This window comes from Polypterus senegalus, chromosome 2 (genome assembly GCF_016835505.1).
Source record: "Polypterus senegalus isolate Bchr_013 chromosome 2, ASM1683550v1, whole genome shotgun sequence".
NCBI lineage: Eukaryota > Metazoa > Chordata > Cladistia > Polypteriformes > Polypteridae > Polypterus > Polypterus senegalus.
Window position 1 is genome coordinate 277,851,126 of NC_053155.1, and position 6,795 is coordinate 277,857,920.

The following is a 6,795-nucleotide window of genomic DNA, read 5'->3' on the forward strand; positions in this document are numbered from 1 at the left end:
CAAAGTCATGGGGACCAGCGGCTGTGGGGCATCTGTTGGTGAAGAAAGATTCACGGGTCTTGACTTTGCTGATGATACTGTGATCTTCGTGGAGTCAATGGAGGCTCTGATCAGGGCACTCGAGAGACTGAGCGAGGAGTCTGAGTGTTTGGGCTTGCGAGTGTCCTGGATAAAAACCATGATCCAGGCCTTTAATGACCTCTTGGGCATAGCCATCAGCAGTGTGTCTGTTTGCGGAGAGAGTGTTAACCTTGTTGAGAGGTTTACTTACCCCGGCAGTGACATTCATGTCTCTGGTGACTCTTCCTGTGAAGTCAGTAGACAGATTGGGAGAGCATGGGGGGATCATGAGGTCGCTGCAAAGGGGTGTGTGGCACTCCCGATATCTATCCAAAAGGACAAAGGTCCAAGTGTTTAGAGTCCTGGTGCTTCCTGTCTTGCTATATGGTTATGAGACATGGACGCTATCCAGTGACCTGAGACGAAGTCTGGACTCCTTTGGTACTGTGTCTCTCTGGAAAATCCTTGAGTACTGTTGGTTTGACTTTGTGTCAAATGAGCGGTTGCTCATGGAGTCCCAAATGAGGCCTATTACCTGCATTGTGAGGGAGCGTCAGTTCCAGCACTATGGCCATGTGGCGCATTTCCCCGAGGGTGATCCGGCTCATAGGATCCTCATTGTTGGGAACCCAATTGGCTGGACCAGGCCAAGGGGTCGCCCACGTAACACCTGGCTGCGGCAGATGGAGGGTCATTTCCAGAGGGTAGGACTGGATCACGTGTCTGCCTGGGGGTTGCCAACCGGGATCCTGAGTTGTTTCGCCGTGTAGTGGGTGTGGCAATGCACTGTACCAGTGCATGCTCCTCAACTTGACTTGACTTGACTTGGCTATTTCCGTCTGTGCACCCAGGCTCTGGAACTCCCTACCCATAGTGGTTAGGCAAGCCGCCTCAGTCGCCACATTTAAATCATGCCTAAAAACGCACTTCTTCACATTGGCTTTTAATTCTTAACCTGTCTCATTTCCACTTGCTTCTTCCTATTTCTCTATTTTATTGGGTCCTCTGACCTGTTTTTAGTATCTCTGTTTTTAATTCTCTCTTAATGTTTGTTTTTAATATTTTGTTTTTAGTCCTGCTTCTTTTTTAACTGTACAGCGCTTCGGTCAGTTGTAATGCTGCGCTTTTAAGCGCTCAACAAATAAAATGGTATGGTATGGTATGGTATTGTATGTGTGCAGTCTGTGTTGGGTCGGGCGCATATATAGCGCCTTTTCACAGTATTTATATATAGCATCCACAATGGATGGATTCTCTTCTCTTTACATGGCTCTTTGACGTGGGTCACTATCTTTAAAAGGACTGCTCGCCTTTTGCCGAACTAGTTGGGAGTTGCTGTTTTTATACGCGCTCCTGATACTGATGATGCAATGCCAGCTCATTCTTTTGTTGACTCATCCCTGGCTGACATAAATGCCAAGCACCATTGCAATGCATATACTGTATTTATACAAGAATACAGAGTTCATAAAACTTACAGGGTAAAATGTTAATTTTGACAATGGCAAGACAAGATTGAAAGGAGACAAAAGTTTAAGTTGCTAATGGCGATGATTACATTAGTCGGGGGGACATAGGAAGTGAAGGAGGATGGGTGACAAAGATTATGAAGAATTCACAAAGGACCATGCTAGAATCCTTTCTATTACTTTTATTTTGTATTATACTGTATCTGATGTCATTTTTTTTTGCTTAAATCAGTTTGTATTTGGGTGTATTGCTTTTTGTAAGTTTAGATATTATCCCATAATTGTCATTCTTTTGCTAAAGTATTTTGTAATTGTCTTGAATATGTTTTGTAATAGTTTCGTTTCCTTTTTTTTGCTTTTGTTTGTATTTCTGGAGGTGCAACCCAAGGAAATGGACCCCACTAATTATACAGGTGCGCTATGTAAGGTCTTTCTTAGTCCTTTTATTGCCAGTGAATTGAGACACAGAGAACACAATTTGAATGAACATGGGAAGGAGAAACTGGCCTAAAGCCTAATGGAGACTGGCTGTGTCAGGAAATATATGCAGGCTTGCAGCACATATACTCACCCAAAACCAAATTCAAGTATTCCCCTGTATACTCACAATTCCATAATATCAACACTTATTAACCAACAAACCACACTCAGTAATGAGCCCCTGTGCATTCTACACATATTGGTAATGCAATATGTGGCCAATGATTTTCTTTATCATATTTAAAATTGTGGAATTTCAAGTAGCATGTGAAGTATGTTGTGGTAACCAGGGGGCCCTATAGCTGATTTTTGTTTGCTGAGCTCTGAAATTTTACTCTATTACTTGGGTTCTTGCCTGAAGAAGGGGCCTGAGTTGCCTGGAAAGCTTGCATATCGTAATCTTTTTAATTAGCCAATAAAAGATGTAATTTTGCTTGGCTTTTCTCTACATTCATAATGGCTAACACGGTACAACACCCTAGTACTATCTAGTACTATGGAAAATACAATAAATCAACTATAGGGAATGGTATTACTTAAGGTGCTACATAAATAAAATTTATTACTATTATTATTAATAGTGGGGGGGGAGGTCCCCTTGCTTGCTTCGCTCGCCAGTCACTTTGCGTCTCTGCAGCTCGCATTGTGAAGAGGGGGTCTAAACACATCCCAAGGAGATGCATTCGCTCCACCTCTACAGTTTGTTTTTACCTCCTCTTTGCTCGATCACCTGCTGGCTTGCTGCTGCTGTTATGCTGTGTGATCTGCATCTCACATCACTGTTGCACTTTTAGGCTTAGGATTTTATATATATAGAGTAGACTATTATTATTATTATTAATATTAATCACATCATACAATGATACACACTCTGCAAAGAAAAGTCACATTACCTTGTACTTCTTACCATCAAGCAGAGCATTCACTTTTTGTGACAAATGCACACTTGGACAATGTGTGTGAAAGACTGCAGCAGCTCCACTGGAAATTCTTTCCTCCTGCTGAACAACAACTAACTGAGCATGGAAGTCTTCCTCCCATTGATCTTTGTGTTTTTTTGCTAGCCATGGAGAACTGAAGCCCTATCAGTAAATTCTGCCACAAACCCACTGCAATATCAGGCTTGTCCTCAAACAGACAGAATGTTGTCAAATTAATTTTGCCATTCAGATGGACACGAATGTTCTCTCCACTGCCCTAACCTAAAACATTCTGCTGATTGGCTAGTGAAAAGTGAATCAAGTTGAATTAGGAGGTATAGAAACAATCCTCTAATGGTGCCATTAGAAGAGGCTCATTTGCATCAAAAGATAGTCTAGTACAGATTTGGTCTATTAGTAACTTATAACTTTAGATTTTTGTTTTGAAATAAAACTTATTTCTGATAAACACAAAATTACACATAAATTAAGACAATCAAAATGTATTTCTTTTTTTTTTAAAAAAAAGTATTATCCTTCAAATAATTTTATAATTCTTACATTATGCAGGTAAAAAGTGAGGGTGTTTTGTCCTAGCTCAGACAACAGATGAAGTGCCACTGATTATCACACCCAAGATTCACTGCAGATAGACCAAGCGTCTGTAACTCTAAATGATCACATCTTACTGATCCATACAAGATAAGTGGCTATAGAAATGCAAACAGCCTGCTTCTGAGACTTTTTGTTTTCTTTTAGTTGACTTTTAAAAATATAAATAACGAAAGCAAGGTTACTTTCATATTAAGAAGGAAAATCTAGTTTGAAGATGAGCACAGTGGTTGTTTTCAATGCATTTTTGGATTTGTACCTTTCGTTCTTTTGGACGTTTGTTTGTATTGTAAGCCAATCACATAATCTCTGCACAATAAAGGTTTGAAAAATGGCACATGCATGCATGCCATTGGTGTGCTCCTTGTTCACTGGTGCTGCCTTTCTGTTTACTCTTGCTGCAAGTCATGTTTCTTTTGTAATACAGATGTTCTGCTAAAGTAGAAAAGTTGTAGCTGAATGTAAACAAGGACTACAAGATGAAATCAAAGTCAAAGTTCATAACCAAAAATTGCACTAAATGACAAAGCTAAAACATTGAACCAAATTCATATTTGATAATGCAGAGCACAGAATATTTAAACTGGAAAGCTTTACAAACAAATGCACAGATCCTTAGTCTCGGCTTATAAGGAGGCAATGGCACCAACCTTTCTATTGTCACAATTGAGACATCACGTGCAACAGTTCCTGTCAATTTCCCAGGCAATGCAAGAGCAACCATTCTACAAAATGCTCATGAGAAACAGAAAGGCTTCGGGAAATTCCTCAAAATATTTCTAACTATGTGAAAACAAACAAAAAAACCTAATTTGATACCATAATGGTTGTCTTATGTGCTACTCAGGCCTCAAGTAATTATGAATGCAAAACCATTCCTAACAGTTATAAAACATTGTGGTGTAATAGGTTCGTCCTAGTATTGAGTTAACAAAAAAAACTTGTTAATTTTATAATTTTTTTGGTTCTTTGACATTTTGGCCAGCATTTTGTTCCTTATTAATGTGATTTTTGCCTTAGTCAAAATGTAATATGATGAAATAGTAATTTGAATGTTTTATGTAAAATGGTGTACACTAAGTAGTTTGTTTAATAAGCCTCATTTGTATATCCAGTTTTTCACCATTAAACTAAAAAAAAAATACAGCTGACTGTTATACACAGACAGATTTACCCAGTGATATTAGTCTTTTTAAAATGCTAATTACGCACACAATTAAAAGAAAACAAAACACCAGAATTCCCTTGATTGTAATAGTTAAAAATAAATCAAAGTGTTTCAGGAAGGATATAAAAACCTCAACAACTCTTGTTCCATCATTTGGATATAGGAAAGTCAACTGATGGATAATTTAATTTTATTACAAAGAAAGGTAAATGATAATACTTCTCAGAGTTATTCTGTTCCTCTGTAACAAATATTGAATGTTTCATATATCTGAAAGTTTTGTAAGAATACAAAAACTTGATTTGATCTTGTATTGTTGCAGTCTTTTCTGTCTAAAGTGACCTGTGATGTTTAATATTTTCAGTGACAATATATAAAAAGATTGAAAGAAGTGGAAAGTTAGTAAAAAAAAAAATCTGACTTGTGTAAAATTATAGTATATTAAGACATTGACATTGTTCCTGTATATTTTATGTATTGAGTTCAAAACTGCGATTTTATTTAAAACGAATCAGCATTGCCACCTAATGTTGGTTAGTAATTTCATTTAAAAACTGGTATGATCTATAAAACTTTCCTAAAAAACTAAAATACATTGTATTCGTAACAACACTATAGTTTTATTTCTTTTCCTTTTTAAGCAGGCCATTGGACTTAACTATTGCCAACTGTTCAAATGTTTTAATGATTTTACATGGAGAGAACCTATTAGAAGTAAGATCCAGTTTTAAACATTTTAATAAAAAAAGAGTTTCATAGGTTAGGAAAAAAGGAAACTTGCATAAAGGAGACACTGAACTTGTAACTTCAGTTTTAAAATGTGTGTTGATTTTCACACTTGGTAGCTGCATGTTCAGATCAGAGCATTACAAAGAAAATAATTTATTTCTTTAATTTTCTTTTATAATTTGCAGATAGATATACAACATATTGCTGTTTAATGGTGTTTACCACCTGCTACAACAATGGAAAATGTATCTTATGAAATTTTTATTCTTACTGCATTCCAGGACTTTGGTAGCAAAAAGGAGGCATATTTCTGCCTTTCCCTTATAGGCTATTTGTTGATAATAATTTTTAATTCATCCTTAGTTATTTTAATATACAATGAAAAAAAACTTCATGAGCCCATGTACATTTTTCTTTGTAACTTGTTGTTTTGTGAACTAGTTGGATCCACGTCCTTCTACATTAAATTTATGTTTGACCTTCAAACAGATGTCCACATTATTTCTCGTTCGCTTTGCTTTACTCAGATGTTATTGATTTATACATACTCATCAACAGAAATATCTATTTTAACGGTCATGGCTCATGATAGATATATAGCAATAAATGCACCTTTACATTACATTACAATTTTCTCAACAACAAAAGTTCAAAAATTAATTTTTGTTTCCTGGATTTATCCTATTTTTATGATGTCTATTGGAATGATTTTATCTGCACGTTTGCCTCTGTGTGGCAATGAAATTAATAGAGTGTACTGCAACAACTGGGAAATTGTTAAACTATCCTGTACAGACACAAGTATTAACAATATTTATGGATTTTTCATGATCTGCACATTTTTAATACCTTTCATTTTCATTGTTTATACATACATGAAAATTCTTTCAGTGTGCTTGAATAGTTCTAGATCTCAAAAATATAAAGCTTTTCAAACATGTCTGCCTCATTTAGTAACACTGATCTTTTTTTTAAGCTCTTTACTCTTTGAATTAATTGGGAGCAGACTTAATGTAAAGAGAATAACAAATGCAGTCACTGCATTTGCTTCATTAGAATTTCTTACAGTTCCTCCTCTTTTAAATCCATTAATATATGGCATGATATTGCCTGAAATACGCAAAAGGGTTGCTTATTTATTTTTAAAAAGAAAAAAACAGTCATCCTGATTTATTTTTTAACTTAAGTATTTTATATATAGGTGTTTGAATGTCTAATACAGAAGTGTGTCTAATGCACAGCTATCCATTCATGCATTTTTGTAACCCACTAATGGCAGGAGCACAGGGCAGCTGAAGCCTATCCCAGAAATCATGGGCACGAGGCAGCATACTGTCACACTAAATTTCACTTTTGC